Here is an 18,551-nt window from a genome sequence, read left to right as displayed (position 1 = left end):
GGCAAACAACTGCAAGCAGTGGACTTCTTATTAAATTAAAATTAGGATTTTAATTGTCATTACAACAAAATTGGGTTACAATTTGTAGTTCTTTCCCGTGTGCCACGGTGAAACTGGCAAACCACATTGAGATGCAGTCCATAAGCACGCTCTCAATGGAGCTTTGGTAAAAGAAGGTCAGCAGCTTTCTATTCCGTTCGACCCTCCTGAGGGTCCTCAGACAGTGAAGACGTTGTTGGGCCTTCTTCACAAAAGTTCCACTTGTGTGTTTTGAGTTCCACTTAACATCTGAGTCAATGACCACCCCAAAGAACTTGAAGCCGGACACCCTCGGTAATGATGGTGGTTTGCCGGACAACAGTCGTTAATTTCAAGATCACTGAGATGATGGACTGGGACAGCGATGCATTGAAGATCTTAGGGAAGACCCGAGCCAGCTGGTCTGCACTTTCTTTGAGGACTACCCAGTCACATTAACGTCAGTGTGCACCTCACCTTGTGCTCCTGCAGTCCTTGTGCAGAACCGTCATGGTCTTGTCCGACTTGTAGTGTTTAAGGTGCTAGGGTCGGGGCAAAACATGGACAAGTGGTCTGACAACCAGGTGTGGTTTGGGATTGGTCTAATCTGTAGCCTTTTGCGATGTTGCTCCAGGCTTGTATTTTTCACCTTGTTGCACATTAATTATGCGGCTGCAAACTGTGGAGTGCTGATTTTTAAATCCGCATGATCGCAATCCCCGGCTAGGATGTGCAATATATCAGCATAAGTCGTCTGTTGCTTGTTGCTCTGCGTGACTCATTCATGGCAACAGTATCATCAGCAACAGATGGCACCAAAATGGCTGTTACCATGACAATAGTAATCTTACCAAGTAAGTAAATGCATAGGGCATCTGCATAATAGTAAATAAACAACCATTGGGCGTTACTATTTATGAAAACCTAAAGCCTGGGCCAAACCCGACTGAACTAGGAAGGGTTTGGCATCACTTTCCATTAGTGGCCGATCACCCTGCTGGTGGTTTGACCGCTATTCAAATTCTAAGTGGCTGATGCACGATGTGACGTCAGAGATTACCGGCAGTCAAAACACACACAAAAATTCACACGCTCTTAAAAATACATTTCCTTATTTCAAGCTAGCAAGAGCCAGCCAGCTGCCAATCCATACAAATACAGTTGTGTATTGTGTTTTACAACAATACTTGACTAAATTCATAATTTCTTATGTACCGATCGATGAAATGGTGAAGCTTGTAGTTTCTCTCGCCAAAATTTACGAGCGATGCATGTACCGCGCCCCTAGATATTTTTTTGCGATGATACAATCCAGCTGTGTGTGAGAGCATTTCAGTCCTGTTTGTGTGAGAGACGTAACCCTGAATTACACTTGTACATTGTTAAAAAACAGAAATGGAGTGCACCACTTGCTAGAAAAAGGACGTTATTGATTATAATCCATCCATTTTCTTAACCGCTTTTCCTCACAAGGGTCGCGGGGGGTGCTGGAGCCTATCCCAGCTGGCTTCGGGCAGTAGGCGGGGGTACACCCTGAACTGGTTGCCAGCCAATCACAGGAGTACCTGGAGGAAACCCACGTAGGCACGGGGAGAACATGCAAACTCCACCCAGGTAGGCCGAAGCCCGGACTCGATCTCACGTCCTCTGCACTGGGAGGCGGACGTGCTAACCAGCCACCACCGTGCCGCCTTGATTATGATCATTTTTTTACTGTCAATGGTAGTGTAAGGGTTCACATACAGACTTTTGTCCTGCCTCTGAATCTGTATCTGCATCAACCAGGACGTCATTTTGTTGTATTTGTGTGAAGAGATGAGTTAAAAATTAGATATGTAAGATTTTTTTTGACCACTCCTCATTCGTCATTTAAGATCGTAGAGCATTATATTCTTCTTAATTAGTATTCAATAATTGTTTGTTTACACATCCAAAATTCCAAATACATACGGTATTGTAAACCAACCTCAGTGAGATACTCTGGCTTGATTAAATTCACTGTACCAGTGTATGCTTCAAAGGCCCAGTTGTGATCTTCAGAGATTTAAAATTAAATAAAATGTCTAAAAGGCATCATTGAAGTGCATTCTTCTTGAAAGCAATTTCACCTCAATTGTGGCACAATTGGCCGGCGTGTGGATACGTCCTGAACAACCCCTGTTCAAATATATATAACCCCCTTACAAAATACCTTGATTTCTTTTAGAGCCACTCTGGAAATCACATTTTCAATCACTCTCGCAGGTTCTCTGTAAAGCGCACGTTCAGGCGGGGGAGAAAAACCTACTTGGAGGATGCAGGGGGTTGACTGATGAAAATGGCAAAAAGAGTTATAAGAGGGCTCTTGAGTGCTATTTAAACTTTGCGAATTCGTCAGTTGGGGACAAAGGTTTGTGGAGAAAGTGAGCTTGTTTAAAGTGTATAAAGAGAGAGATTCTTAACTCCTGGTGACCTCATTAATTGTCACATATAAATTAAGTTTAATATGACATCAACCACTAATGTCACCCAGCTATCCGTTTTTTTTAAAGCACTCATTAGTCCTCATTAGGGTCACAGATGAGCTGGAACCTATTCAAGCTGACTTTAGGTGAATGGCGCGATACAGCCTCACATTCACGTTATTGCACCAATTGATGATGTACGGAATCCATCCATGTTGGCAGCTGCATCCTATAATAGCCGGCTAGTTGGGGAGACGTCAAACACCCTGCACGCTTGTCAAAGCCAAACATTCCATTCCCTTTTGAACAACCGGCGTGAGGTGAAAGTTACACAAACAAATCTTTTTGGAATTGTTTATCCTATCAGTTATTCAATTGATTACTCGAGGAGGCATTTAGACGCGCTTTGGAGCAAGCTATGCTAAGCTAAGTTCGCTAGAGAAGCTAGAGAAGGACAAGTTGAACCGTCCACAATTTGTTGAAACATCACGCTAGTTGCGCCGCATAAAGTAGTAGGCGGATTTATTCATTTAGCCATTTCAGCGTGAGCTGTTTGTGAGAGCGTCAGAGGGCACTCACACAACACATCATTTGCAAAATGAATGCAATATAGTGCAACACAAACACCATTGATTTCGTTCTAATTAGCGATGGTAGGAATCTGTCAAAAAAAAAGACAAAACATCCTACCTTTTACCGATCGTAGCGCTACCGTGTGGTGGATGGCTGCCCAGCCGACTCAGCCACCGGCTCGAAGTCACATGTTTATGACATCACACTTTAATTGAGTCAATTTTGTGAGTTAAAACAACCCCAAACCATGGCAATAATCCGGGGATGGATATTTCTGTTGCCGAAAGAAGGAACCTTCAGCAACAAATGGAAACAGCACCATTTGTTCTGGGTGGTCAACTAGATCATTTCTTTCTTTTTTTTTCCCTTCGTTTGTCCTTCCTTCCTTTCCTCAGTCTCTCGTTTGGTCTCTTGAGGTCTCCCTGATTTGTTGGAATTTAGATGTTTCTGGGGTTGGTGAAGAAGTCTGGTTGGTGGCCCGGTGGGTGGTGTCTGGTCGGTGCTGGATTTCACTTTCCTTTCTTTTCTTTGGTCCTTCCTCGGGTCTCCTGACGGCCTCACGACTCTGGCTGGAAGTGTTCGGTTTAGGTGAACGGTATGTGATTTTTTTAATAGGTTTTAGGTGAACTAATGAATACACACTCACACGCACATACTCAACCACATACAAAATAAAAAGAAAAAAGAAAAAAAGAGAGCAATGATGATGACATGTCAAATCGGTAAAATTACCGAATGAACAATACTGAGCTCTCCGGGGGACCCAAAAAAAATCAACTAGATCATTTCATCATCATTGATGAAAAGTTTGGAAACTTTTGATTAGTGTATAAATTGTGTGTTTTCATTGAAACCATGAAAGACATTTTGGGTGACCCAAACCTTTTGAATGGATGTATAAAAGGTATGTAATGAAAGCCTATACCTAAAAAAATGGTTCAACTGCATGCATCTTTTTCACTGGGTTGCACAAATCTATTCACCCACTGCATGGTGCCTCTCGGTCACAGATGTTGATAGCTTCATCTGGAGAGCGACACACTAAAGATGTAAGCCGCTAGGGTGGCCATTGGCCTGCTCGCGCTCCGTTGAAGCGAAAACGGGCATCAACTTCGCCGAGCGCTGAGGGGCCACGACCAGCGGTGGGCGTGAAAAATGAGGTCTATTTGCAACGATAACGAGGGCGGCGAGGACTTTGCGCCCTGAGCCCCATCAAGCTCTGCCTCGTACCTCGTAGCTGTCTCCTCTTGCTTCTTCTGCGGCTAAATAGATGGATGCTCACCTATTGCGCTTATGCTGCTTATCTCTTGCTTTTAATGCTAAAATGACCTTATACAGTATCAGAGGTGGCTGTAAGGAATTTGAGGAAGGTGAGAAGTCGGGACTTTTTTCCGAGGAAGTATGCATGGTAACGCCTCTTTGAACTCAGAGGTCCGAGTTGCAAAGTTGGAAGGGAAAAAAAAAGACCCCGACCGACATCACCGACTGGCTTCAATCTGACGTCACTCGACAATGGCGACCCCCCCGTCGTGACAAAGCCCGTGAATGGCAAAACATAATTTACACGATTGTAAACATATTTATCTATTCATTTATTTGAGATTATTTAGTTGCGTCATTACTTACTTATGTTACTCAGTTACTCAAAAAAAAAGGGAAAAAAAGAAACTAAACCTATATTCCTGAAGTTCCCTTGTTCTATGGAGACCATTTAATTTGGATTAATTCCATTTTCATTGGTCTATTTTGATCATTTTTTAATGCTGATATTTCCTCTTATTGGAAAAAAAGAAGACAGGCACTTGGCAACAAGTTATTATTGCGAACCGTCTTAATTCATCGAGCTTTGTAGTGTTTGCGAAGGCTCTTAGCAACAATAAACAATGCAGCTTGGAGAAGCTTGCAGAAATAAATTAAGCACTGAATAAATTAAGTCTTTATGGGATCATTAAAAGCCAGAGGAAGTGTGGAAAATAGCATGTTTTTTTCTCCCTGGTATCCCCCCACCCCAACGTCCGACTGTACAGCTCAGATAGAGTGCTCAAGTGTGCCAGTGATGCAAACTGAATATCTTTAAAATGCACAAACCCACAACAACTGGTGTAAAGAGACACATTCATCAAAATTAATAAAAGATGCACGCTTAAAAAAGAAAACAAATCGGACAGTGTTTCGTTGGGCCTTGCATAAGGTTTTGCTTTACAGTTTTTAAAAGAGAGTCAATTAAAGCAAACTTTACTTATTTGTTTTGCATAATTAATTTGTATTTATGTTCACTTATTTAACGCTACATGCTGTATGTGAATTAAATGTATGCATTTAAAAGAAAGAAAGAAGTGTTTCATGGGATTGTCACATTTACACCGCATTGGTTAGGGCCTTGAATGTGTTATGTAACGTATGTTTCTATGTATTTGGGCAAGCAGGTGTCACTCATATCTGATTAATTACCCAATCAGTATATGGGATATCAAGGATGGCGAATGGCTTGTTGAAAACTCATGTGAATGTTTAGGAACTAAAAAAAATTAAATACAGTAAGTACGGTTAAGTCCAGTCCACGTTATGCTAGTTTTACAGTTAATCTAACCATGCTAAAATTGTTGTGTGAGTCTTGTTTACAGAGTTTAAAGTTGGTAATTAGCTTAATTAGCACAAAGTTATCACTAGCATGTTGCTAACTAGCGATTAGCTGTAGCTTGACCAGAGGACGACATTTGTTAGGCTTCTAATTCAATTTCTAATTTGTGTGGTTACTTTTTGGATGACATACTAATCTTTTCTATATATTTTATTTATTTATTTATCTGAAGGTATTTTGAACACTTTTGTTATTTTAAAAGTGTGTCTCAAACTGGTAGCCTTTGACAATAATCAATACTCAGAATCAGCTTTCATTTTCAAAAAGGTTGGTTACTCTTGATCTATATTGTCTTATTTCTTCATGGGTTCATACTTTATAGTGTTCGGCCACCATCTTGTGAGGAAGCCAAAACCATAAAAATGACAGATGCCACCAGGCCAAATTTGCTTTAGATAGAGAAAAAAAACAAAAATTTTGCAATAACAATAAAACTCATGTGTTGTTTTTGACGGGTTCGAGAACTATGGGATATGCCATGTCTTATCTCACGTTTGCAGCGTGAGTCGAAATGTTCAGTTAGCGCTCACACGCCTTCTTCATCCCAGCTGTCCTACTCTGGCTTCATTTTTGACTTAGGAACAAGAAGCAAAATAGTACATTTAAGCCTATCCTGAAGGACCACCTTTGTAAACTCTTCAAACCATCACTTGATACACTAAAGCAAAACCCAAAAGCTAACAAAAAAAAGTACAAAAAATAACATCCTTTGAGTGGTTCTTAAAGGGGAAAAAGGTCAAATGATGAGATAGTAGAAGAGCCTACAACTTACAAGAAAAAGATCTCTGGATTTAAAAGACAGGTTGTAGTTAATTAAAATATTGTCTCTTTCCTAAAATAATAGTCCAACATTTTTTCTTTAATTTTTTTCAGAAAACATAAAAAAAAACTAAACCAAATATTGATTGTTATATTTATTAATAACATCATTTCAGTGATAGATTTGAATGATCTGTTTAACAAAGTAGATGATTTTGGCAGAGGTTGGAGATGTTTTAGGCAAAAACGCATCTTTGTCAAAACGTGTCTTAAGCCATATTTGAACACGGTGAAGATATGTGTTAATCGCAGCAGGTTATTCTTACACATGACCTTGATCAAAATGAATGTAGCCAAAATTAAATTGCAGATTAGACTGGACTGGTGAAGTACAACAACTATATTAAACATAATGGTTAGTTGTATTTATATTATTATTTTTAAAACAGTTTCCATGCCAGTTTGTCAAAAATACTGCTTTGGTTACCGCTGTTGAAGGGCACAAGAAGCTTTTTTTATCCTCATGGCATTCTGGAATACGACACTACGGAAATGTGTGTCCGTTCAAGTCTGGAGGAAGACGGCTCTGTTAATTGCAGACGTTGAATGAGTAATACGAGCGTCGTGGCTGAGTGACAGGATGGTAACCTCACCTGTCCACATCCTGGGTGTGCCGTGCCGATCAATTGCATCAATCAACGGCGGCCTGACATCACGCCGCCGCCGCCTAAATAGGAATCTGTCAAGAAAGGGGCTCGCCGGCAGATCAAGATGGCTGAAAAATAACGATTCAAATAGGAGCGGATGCTTTTGGTTTGGTTATGATTTTATTGTAGTCACTCAATGAAAATGTTTCATGGCGCTGCCCGCATTCTGTAGAAAAACATTTTTAATAATGTATTTGCTGTATTTGATTTTTTTGCCCGACCTAATTAAACTAGTTGGTAACATGGCACACTAATAATAATAATAATGCAGAGAAGACCATCTGGGTTACTTCATTCTGTAGGCAAACAATGATTAATGTTAATAATTAAAGTGGGTCTAATAGTTGTGGGTTAACATATTATTAACGGCTACCTGTTTCATTTTCCTTCTCAGGCAGACAACCAACTTTTTTTACAATACACAGCACTGCAAAAGGGTACCGAATGCCAAACAGCCGTGATGTGTTCCTGCCACACGCCGAGTTTGTTCAAAGCACAGCTCTACTATTACAACTATAGTAATCATAATGGTGGAATGGTGAGTTATTGAATCATTTGTTTTTTTTTGCTTCATTTTCCTATCATTAAATATGTAATTATATTGTAAATATGGCCGCTTGTGTACAAACACGTACTGAAAACGTCTCCAACTATGATCCATAAACTGAGTTACAGACCGTACCTTGGGTTGCCTGTACCCACCCCAAATGGGCACATGAACACAAATATATTTTCCATTTTAAGAATAAGTGTCACCAAAAAAAGCCAAAGAAAAAACTAGAGATAGACCGATATGTTTTTTTTTCAGGGCTTATACCGATTATTAGTAGTCAAGGATGCCGATAACCGATATTTACAGCAAATATTCATTTTCACTAAAAGAAAAAATATTGGCATCAAAAATTAAATAAATACAAACTCCAGCTCTTATTTTTTTCTTTTAAGCATACGTTTACTGAACAATGTTTAGGGTTTGTAAAATATTTGGAGTTTAAAAAGAAATCTTCAATGTCAATCGACATCTTTGTTCTAAAAAATCTAACAAAAGGTTTAGGGATCTTCCAGGGGCAGTAGCATGTCTTCAAAAGTTAAATAAAAATGGTTTGCTACACTAAATTATTATTTCAAAATATCTGAAGCACTAAAATGTTACTTAGTTTTGATTTCAAACCAAAACAGAAGGTGCAGAGAGTTCCCAGGGTTAGAAGCATATATAAAAATGTAAATAATTAGTTCCCTGAACATTTTTTAATGGATCTATTAACGGCCGTATGATTCTTCAAAATGGCTGATGCCGATAAAATGCTGAATATCGGCACCGATAATCGTCTCAGTCGATAATTGGTCTTTCCCTAGAAAAAACAGATGCACTGTCCACAACTATAACCCTAACAATAACCATATCATATAATGCTAACCATTGCACCAACTTTAACGCAAACTTTAAACCTAAAAAGAACACTAACCTTAACCATAATCCTTCTTGAACTCAACTCTCGTGAAGTCTTTGCATGTCTTCCTATCCGACTGAATTGCACTGACATCTGCAGGGATGCATTTCAGTTGAGCCTAGTAACCTTGCTAAATAGTGTTCGATGGTTGAAAGACGGGCTCAGCCTGAATGGCACGCGGGGGATCTTAGTTCTTCCAGTAATCCTGTTTGAATTTCAGCAAGCAGAGTTATGCGGGAATAGATCTGAAAACATCAGTGCCACCTAGATATGTAAAATAGATTAGCATTCCTGCTGTGCTTAACATTTAATCAAGGCCTCATTAGTGATCCATATTTCATCTGTAGCACTCGGTGCCTCGAACACGTCTGGTAGGAACTCCTCTAAGAGTCTGAAGGGAGAGAAAAAAGTCATCATAGTGGAGGAATGGCGGCTCTGAGACTCTCTGGGAAAGAGGAATAAGATCACGACACAAGGAACCTCTCAAGGTCACATCATCAATAACACTGCGGGTGACCACGTGCGCACTGTTCGACCCTTCAGCCCAGCTAAAATATGATCTCGCGCAGCGGAACGTCTGCTTGAGGACTTCGGCCTCTGCAAAGTCGATTAATATTGATTGTGCGTTTGAGCGAGCATGTGCGTCTCCTCAGGTGGAACCAAATTACTCTGAAAACACCCCGGGAGGGCCGCGCTTCTGGAAGAACGTTGAAGACCATTAGCTGAGCGGCGCAGCAAAATACAACTACATTAAGGCAAATAAAGGAGAATAAAAACAAGTGCTGTTTCAAGCAAAGGAGGCTCAACAATGGCCGCCAAATCCTGCTGTAATGCAACACAGCAGATCGATGGCGCTATTGGATTTGGCCCTGTGACTTTCACTTCAGAACATGAGCGCAATCTCGGGAAAAAGATGAATGTGACAGCACTTTTGTTCACAGAGATGTTAGCCAGCGTGTCAATGTGTGTTCCTAAGACTGCTGAACCAGTGCTGAAACATCACTTTGATGCTCCATTGTTTTTGTTTGGATCCTTTCGTGCGCTGCTAGCTGGAGCTCATTATTAGTCAACGCTTGACAGGAAATCTATACGACACAAAAATGTACACATTCCAGTCCAGAACGGAGGCAACACCTGTTTCTTTTTTTCGTGAAACAGAAGGGTTTCACTGAATTAGGGGGTACGAGGTCATTATTGGACTTGGTGCTTTTCTATTGCGCAACACTGCCTTCGATAAGGTTCATTTTTGGATGGTCTGTTTTCTGCTTCTACGAATTCACCACTGCATTGAAAACTTCATCAAACAAGCCATGGTTCATCGCCTGCTACATATTGAGGACCTTATGACTTAGCAGTTTTCTTAAAAAAAAAAACTTTTTTTAAGTCTGCTTTCTCAAGACTCAGATAAGCCGGCTCCTGACTGATTTTCCCAGCAGTATAGTACTCTTATGATGTCAATGATCCCTGCACACAGAGATAGCCGGTTGCCGTGTTTGTTAGAACTGGTGGTGCCCGGTGGGTGGTGGGTGGTGGGTGGTGTCTGGTCGGTGCTGGATTTCACTTTCCTTTCTTTTCTTTGGTCCTTCCTCGGGTCTCCTGACGGCCTCACGACTCTGGCTGGAAGTGTTCGCTTTAGGTGAACGGTATGGGATTTTTTAATAGGTTTTAGGTGAACTAATGAATACACACACACATACTCGCACGCACGCACATACACATACTCACCCACATACAAAATAAAAAATAAATAGAAAAGAGAGAGCAATGATGATGACATGTCAAATCGGTAAAATTACAGAATGAACACTATTTAGCTCTAAAAGAAAAAAAGAACTGGTGGTGTCCCTCACGTTCCACTAACGGGTCACTGGATCCACTGAAGTTGGACTAAGTTTTTCTTGTTGCCAATAAAAACTTTTACCCAGCCCGAGTGGTAAGAGGGAAGTTTTATTCAAGAGGAAACTGAGGGCACCCATAAAAAAAATTGACTAGGGATTGGAGTTGAATCCCACAACATCCAGAACAAAGTCAGCGCAGCAGTGCAGAACTTTTGGTGATTTTTGTGATTTCTAGCCGGTTATCTGGAAAATATACAATGACACGACCAGCAATGTCAAATTGACTTGACATGATTTGAACCCCAACTGACCACGTACCGCAAACAGTACCTTGTACTGTCATTTTTGTTTTAAGTAGGTTGGTGAGAAAGGGTGGCGGGTTATCAATTCCAAAAAGGTACATTTATGTTCCAATGTCAAAGGTACATAATCCATTTAGCTTTTTACCCATCAATTTTCATCCAATCTACTTTGAAGCTTTCAATTGTGCTTGTTCAATGTCAGAGCAAAATCTTGATTGATATTAAATACTATCCGGGCCAAGATATTGACGCTCAGAGGTCTGGAACCCCGATTACAAGATAATTGGATACTTCTCTGTCTGTACTCATTGTGATCATTCATAGAAATGCAAATTATTTGCATTTGAATGATTGATCAGGTAATACCAATATCCTTGAACGTATACAGGGAACGCTGCGTACCGGGATTTTCTCGCAATTAAACGGCTGTAGTGGGCTGGTGTTTATTTTACTGAACAGTGACACAAATGTCAGGGATTGTGTGTTGCTTACGAGGTGACTTTGGGCTTTGGTTGAATTCTGAGGAGGAGTCAAGCTTGTTGTGCTGCGGTGTTGCTTCTCCTTTTTTTTTGAAGTCGTTCCTTCAAAGTTTACAAACAGACTGGGGAAACTTTGTCTCTGCTCCATAAAGAGATTTTGGATATATGATGATGTTAAACTTTAACGATTGTGAATGTTGTCCAACAGAGACCGGGTTTTCCTAAGGTACTAGAACAGGCACCGCTACCCACCAGAATCGTGACCAGTCGTGTCCAGGCATACTGATTTCAATCTGGTGTGATAGAAAGACTACTCCTCCACGTTGAGAGGAACCAGTTGAGGAGGCTCGGGCATCTGGTTTGGATGCCTCCTGGACGCCTCCCTGGGGAGGTGTTCCGGGCATGTCCTAGCGGCGGGAGGCCCCGGGGACGACCCAGGACACGCTGGAGAGACTACGTCTCTCGGCTGGCCTGGGAACGCCTTGGGATCTCGTCGGGGGAGCTGGGTGAAGAGGCTGGGGAGAGGGAAGTCTTGGCTTCCCTGCTAAAGCTGCTGCCTCCGCGACCCGACCCCGGATAAGCGGAATTGAAGACAGAACGGAACGGGGGAAAAAAAAAAGCAATCGAAAGAACCTACAGCTGAAATGCTGACAAGTTTCTTCATATCCTAAATCCAATCGCGCTTTCAGAACCTGCACAGGACTTGAGACCTGAACGTTGTCATGAGCAGAAACTGCCTAATGGATTCCTATAGCAGGCGTCGAGACCGTCTGCAGCCCAGACTCCTTTTCTGAAACGTGTTTAATTGTATTGATCCTATACAGCCACTTCAGCCACTGGCACTTTTGCTTTGCTGTTAAGCAGCGAGTATCTCTCTTTTTGGGAGGGGGTCATCCGTAAGGACCTGGTTTTGGGGACTTGGAAGGGTTCAGGGACATGATCTGGACACAGAAGAGATCCAACACCCCAAAAAAAACAAAAGCAAGCAGATCTTCTTTAAGACCTAAGGAAAGTGGAGTCCGAAACTGATTGCTGGAAAAATGGACCACCGAGATGCCCTTGAGCTAAACGTTCCCCAGTTGTTGAAACATTCAACAGTCAACCTTGAGTCTCAGACAAGCTGGTCCTTATATAGAATGAACTTTTGTCGCAACCCAAATAAGCTAGTGAAGAAGTCTGAAGTCTGAAAAAACTCCAGCAGGCACAAAACCTCCCTTAGTGAACTTGAACCAGCGACATTTCATTGAGCAGCCAATCTGATTTCACATCTCGCTTGGCAATTAGATATGTATTAAAGGTATTTACCATCGGCCCAACAGCGCTCTTTGTCCTGGCGGAATCAATGTCCGCTTTGGACATAAATCAGACGCACTTCTTCATCTCAAGCTAATGCAAGCTAAGTGCTTTTTGAGCGGGCGCTCAGATCTGATTTCAGTGAAAAGGACGGGATTTAAATGCATCCCGGTTTTTGTGTGGCCCAACCGAAGGCGATGGTGTGCCGAGACGGGGAGAAAGGAGCTTAAGCCGCTACTGATTGGGATTATTTTTTTTCAAACTCTGCAGCACGACAGAGAGATAATGAGCTTCCTTTGATCATCGGCGCATTGTTGTACACGCCGATGATCATCTGTGAATGCGTGTGTGGCAGCCTGATGAATATTCACGTCGGCGTGTTGCGCCGCCGTCCCTGAAGGGCGTCCGGCTTGTCGCTACATGCACAAAGGGGCCTTGCCGTGCACCGTGACAACCGCCACGTGGCTTTTGGAAATGCCGCCTGTGTCGTGGCACTTTCAAAAATGTGCCAAAGGGCTTGTGTAGTGATAGATTACATGGATTTTGTAATCTATTGCGTGTTCAAATAAATCATAAATGAGATCGATGAAGAAGTTCCTTGCAAGTTTTTATTTTAAAAGCATTTAAAAGACACAGAGACAAGCTCACTCGAAAAGTGGTGAAAAGCTCCCAGTGTGTTGCGTTTTGAATCTTTAGCATCTTTATACAAAAAGGTCTTACATTGGGACCTGCCCCCGCCCTATTTTGAATCCTTAGCAGAGTTGTGACATAAAAAAAAATATATATCTTTAGTTACTTCCCGACTAGAGTCTTTGATGTAGACAGGCTCTTGCCCTCTGAACCCTATTGGATTTTACGACAGGATGACCTGATGAACAGAAACGCTGATAGTATTTTTAACATCCTCTTTCGATGAGTCAACAGAAACTTTTTAGCCCACTCCTTTGTTACGGAAAGAGAGAGGACAGAGTTCAAACGGAGATCAAAGAAATCATTATCACATCCTCAATACATCTGGTGATTGAGTTAACGTAGTAATATCTATTTCTACACATGTATAACTAAATTCAAAACAGTTAAATGTCAACAGTAGCTCGGCACGAACGCACAGAAAAAGGCAACGATGTAGCGTGCGCGGGCTCTCGCTGGGATATAATAGCTTAATATCACTGTGATTTGTTTTGGATGGCTGACACAGAAAATGATTGTTGCATGCTAATTGCGTAATAGTCGATCAAATAGTCATTTACACAGCAGCGCTCATAAACATTCTCCACTTGTGAAATGTGCAGCCGTTAATGTTTTGTATTTGTTTTTGCTAATTAAGGAAAAATGTGTCCAATTGTGCCTTTTCCTGTTTGTTTTATTAATACACTAAACCGCCCCGCACCCATTTTTCTTGCCCCTGGGGGGCTAACTGACTGCATTACTTATCTGCTAAATGCAGCTTCTTACTCTCTTTTCAGTCTCTCTTAGGCCGTAATTATCCCCTCGTTTATGGGGAAATGTAGCGCCACATCGAGGTCTGTGGATTCTTTGGCGAGTCGCAGGGCAAAAGTTGCTTAGTTGTGACGCGGGCCTTCGCGGGAAAAACAACTTTGCGGCGCGATCACGCTCCACGGATCCAATCAAAGTTTCCTGTTTATGAATACTTAATGGTCATCACTTAAGAAGACTTTGGTCCGCCGAGTCCGGCGAACGCGTCCGAGCAAAAGTCTTTGCTAAGCGCCAAGTCCACTCGAGCAAGACCGTCCATCTCCACTTTTAATGTGCATTTAATAAGAATGAAATTGGCGGGTGCATAGATGCGGTCGGAGCGGCGCGATAATGACACTTTGGCTTCCCGGGGCGGTGATATGCGGATGACGGCCGTCCCCCCCCCCCAATTCCTAATGGAGCCGTTCCACTGGCATCTGTTAAGAATGCTTCATTGACTTTACAATTAGTAAAGGCCACGCTTCACCGACAGTCTGCGAGACCACCGAGTTGTTGTTGCTTTTAACACGTTTATCGCAGGATTGGAAGTTTTGGATTTTGGAGTCTAAGCCTGTTTAGCATCCGGCTAAGCGTTGACCTCTGTTGTTCAAAAGCGGTTGCAGGTGCATTTTATCACGGCGTGCAAAGTTTGCTTACCACAACTCAAACACAGAGACCATTTGGAGTTCACGACAACTGCTGAAACGTCAACAGGGACGGGGGGAAGCGGGGTCCGAACGGCGATTACTATTTACTGTCTGTCGCCGACAAAATGAGCGAGCACGGGGCCCGCGGCTACTAATCATCGACGGGTACTAATGGGTGCTAATAATCTTCCAAATAATAAACGAATACAGAAAAAAGCACACCATGGTGTCAAGGAACTATATCCGAGTGATTTGAGTAGCTTCATTTACCACTTTGGCGCCCTCTTGTTTTTCACTATTTGCAGCAGGATTGTAATGAGCTTTGACATGGTAACATTTTGTAGTTGAAATTTTATCAATCTTAGGAAAATACCACAACCCTGTCTCATGTGACTGATTATTTGATTCATGAGGAATGTTTAGGTAAGTTGGAATATGACTTTAAAATACCAGCAGCATTTGTATGCATGTTTTAATGTATAGCATTATTCACATTTTATGCCAGAGAAGAAAAATCTGATAAATCCCTGAAATTATTCAAATTAATATTGACAGTTGTGTGGTCCCCCCCCCCCAAATAATTTATGAGTACTGTAATGTAAAATTGCAATGAATCTAAGATTTATACCTCAATATGTTTTAATGTAGTCAGAGTAAGAAGAAAACAAAAGGCGTTTATATGGCGTATGAATTCATATGACTGGGATGGCGTCTGCAGTAGCGCTTCATTAAATCCTCTCAGTCTCTATTAAGGCAAACAGTGCTGATAAATCTGCAGCCTGAGTGTTGTGTGAATTGCCAAGAGTGGTGCCATTACGCCACCATTACAACTGTCCGGCATGTCTGCCTTCATTAAATCACCTGCAAATGACACTGGGCTGCTGCTGGGTTGACCACACACGCACGCGCGCACGCACGCACGCGCGCACACTCATTAATGCAGTGTCTCACTGGCGGCTTTTTTAATTCCATTTTCAATCTTTCCATTTCAAACGCGTTTCGGCAAAAACTCCGCTCGCGAGTTCATCGTGTGTCACATTCAAAAGTTTTAACTGCGGATAGTTTGACAAACTTTTACATTTGAATTTCAGCAGGTGGGGGGCGGGGGGGGGGGGATCTGCAAAACCAGCTTGGAGTGTCACATGTCGGAATGCATGCAGTAAAGTCTGTCTTCAGATCGTGGCCATCCTAATTTGTTGCCGCGCTCCGATTAGTCGTGCTGCGTCATTCACTTAAGACAACTGGAGAAAGTGCAATTTCTGGAGAAATTGTGGGGATGCTGAATGCTAATAGCTGAATGCTAATTAAATGCTTTATATTATAACAACAATAAAGTTAAACGACATTGAAAATGATTACATTAATTCATATTAAATTAAATGGTTAAGCTGCTGAATTCAGAAAAAGTTCAATGTCAGTCCCATTGAAACTGAATGGGGAGAAGATATTTAATGTTAAATTGTGCGAATACTGTAAGTAATGTGGAATCAGTCAATATATTCTCTGGAAGGTGCGAATTTTTGAAGCAAGTTGAAATTTTAACGGTGTAAATTGGATGCAATATGCAGGAGTTTTTGCACATCAAAACTCAGGAAAAGTTAAACGTCTGTCCCATTGAAAATTAATGGGGAACAGTTTATTTTCAACTTTACATTGTGCGAAAACTATAAGTAATGTGGAATCAGATGTGGGAGTTATCGCACGGCAAAAAATTGTGGAGAATAAAATGCTATAATAAGTATAAGTATAATAAAGAATCCCAATAACACTCCCACAAATACATAATAGGATAATCAATTAAAAAAAAAAAAATCAGCTTGTATCTCAAAGCAAAAAAAAAACACCAGACAGCTCTTATCTTGAAAAATGTGCAAGTTTTGTCCCTCATCTCAAGGCGTCACCATACTTATCTTTATTGGACTTTATTTATTTGTAAATGTATCCCAGATGCGCGTCAGCACGTACGACTCCCCGGCCCGTTTGTCGGAAGCGGCTCGACGGCATGTCATCTCTAACCTCAAAAATCATTATTACCTGATTAAGTGTGATTAAGAGAAGATCATTAGCAGCTGCATGTCCTGTCCGTAACGATTACCGTGATGGGTGCGTTACGCCCAATGAACTCGCCCGCCGCCCAAGCTAATGGTGGGCGGTGCATTGTTTAGCTCCGGGATGGGAGGTTGACTTGCTCTGGTCGGCTTGAGCACAACGTCCCACAGCTGCGTGTGCCGTAATCTGCTAAATGACTCGACAAGAGATGACATTGAGCATGTTTAGCAGCAATTCTTCTGCATTATAGACTCGTTGCAGAATTGAATTCTATTACTTTAGAATGTTGATGATCTGGTTATTCTCTACTTAATGGGGAAAGAGCTCCATTCTGTTAAGTCTTAACGTTTTAATCACTTGTAGGGCTGTGATGGTGCAAAGTGGTAGACTGCAGCATGAATTTATTTTCGAGATCCTTCTCTGCCGAAAACGGGGCAATTTGACTTGACACACAAATAAGATAAACCTCACCTAAAACGTGCAAATAAATGTACTTGACTTAATTATTATTCAATTATTTTATTTGACTACTAATATGAATGGGAAAAAAAGAAAATACATTTTTTAAAAAACACCCTCATTAGATATAGCCATATATAAATATTTGTTTTTAGAGGGTAGGGGGCAATGTTCCGAGAGAAAAAAACTCACAAATTTTCCACTTTATCTATTTGCTAGTTTTTTTCTCGGAATGTTGAGCCATATATAAATATTTGTTTTTAGAGGGTAGGGGGCAATGTTCCGAGAAAAAAAACTCACAAATTTGCCACTTTATCAATTTGCTAGTTTTTTTCTCGGAATGTTGCCCCCGCCTTCTAAAAAAAAAAAATGTATATGTGGCCCTACTACGCCGTCGTAAATGCTAGTAGTTGAAGAATTATTTACTTTTTTTTTTCTTTTTTCGTCAACTCTACAATGATGATAGTCGCATGGACGTCGACTAGTCGATGATGTCATTGATCAGCAACATGACAAGATTTCCCACCAATGACGGTCTTTTATAATGCAAAGCTTGCTTGGATTGACCACTTTGTATAACACACCAAAAATCTTCAAAATAAGATTTTTGTTTGATGTTGCCGATTAATAAATGAAAAAAAAGTTGTTATATTAGAGTAAAACAGTATAACTTGTAATTCAAAATATTCACCAATGAGCTGGTGCGGACCAAAATGATAAGGGCTTCTTAAAGTCAACTTGTCAAAATTAGCGCGATGTTTCAAAGGCAATAATATGTTTGATGTGCCTCCGCTAGTGTCCACATGATACAGCCCCCCACTATTCTTCCATGAATAGTGAAAAATCGGCGTATGATTGACACCCAGGAAACGCATTGGAGAGAAAAAAAAACGTTCTCAAAAAAAAAAATCTCCCCAAAACGCTGATAAACACTCAATATATGTTTCATCATTCATTTCATCATCATTCAAAATTCTTGGAGTTGGGGGAATAATGATAATAATAATAATAATAAAAATAATAATACATTTTTAAGAAATAATTCAAAAAAAAAAAATGAGTATCCATTTTCATCCGTCTCTGGAAGTTGCCATTTAAAAAAAAAAAAAAATCCAGCCATCCATCCATTTTCTTAATAAAAGAAAGTTGTTTTCCTAACATCACATTCCTTTATTGTCATTCATTCCTCTAATTAGAAATGCACTGCAGAACAGTTATGATGCTCAGATTTCAAAGCAAAAAAAAAAGCGACCGTGAGTACTAGATCCATAAAGTAATGTACAATGCAAAGCATGTTGCGCTAGATGTGCTTTAACGCTACTTAGCAGTCCAACTTTTAGCAACCCCCGCAAAAATGATGCACTAACCGGATCGTGTCAGGGCTGCGTTGTCAGGACATTTGTTATTAATGGAAA

At 41.0% G+C, this 18,551-nt stretch overlaps 1 long non-coding RNA gene across 4 annotated transcripts in view; it reads left to right on the top strand.

The window, feature by feature from the left end:
• LOC144052124 (uncharacterized) overlaps positions 1 to 18,551 on the top strand; it is an 89,079-nt gene that overhangs the window by 18,647 nt on the left and 51,881 nt on the right. For all 4 annotated transcript variants that reach the window (XR_013294162.1, XR_013294161.1, XR_013294160.1 and 1 more), the window contains exon 4: positions 7,537 to 7,680. This is a non-coding gene — a long non-coding RNA (uncharacterized LOC144052124). The remainder of the gene's footprint in view (positions 1 to 7,536; positions 7,681 to 18,551) is intronic.

This window comes from Vanacampus margaritifer, chromosome 5, assembly GCF_051991255.1.
Source record: "Vanacampus margaritifer isolate UIUO_Vmar chromosome 5, RoL_Vmar_1.0, whole genome shotgun sequence".
Taxonomy (NCBI): domain Eukaryota; kingdom Metazoa; phylum Chordata; class Actinopteri; order Syngnathiformes; family Syngnathidae; genus Vanacampus; species Vanacampus margaritifer.
This window is presented reverse-complemented; position numbering and strand designations above follow the sequence as displayed.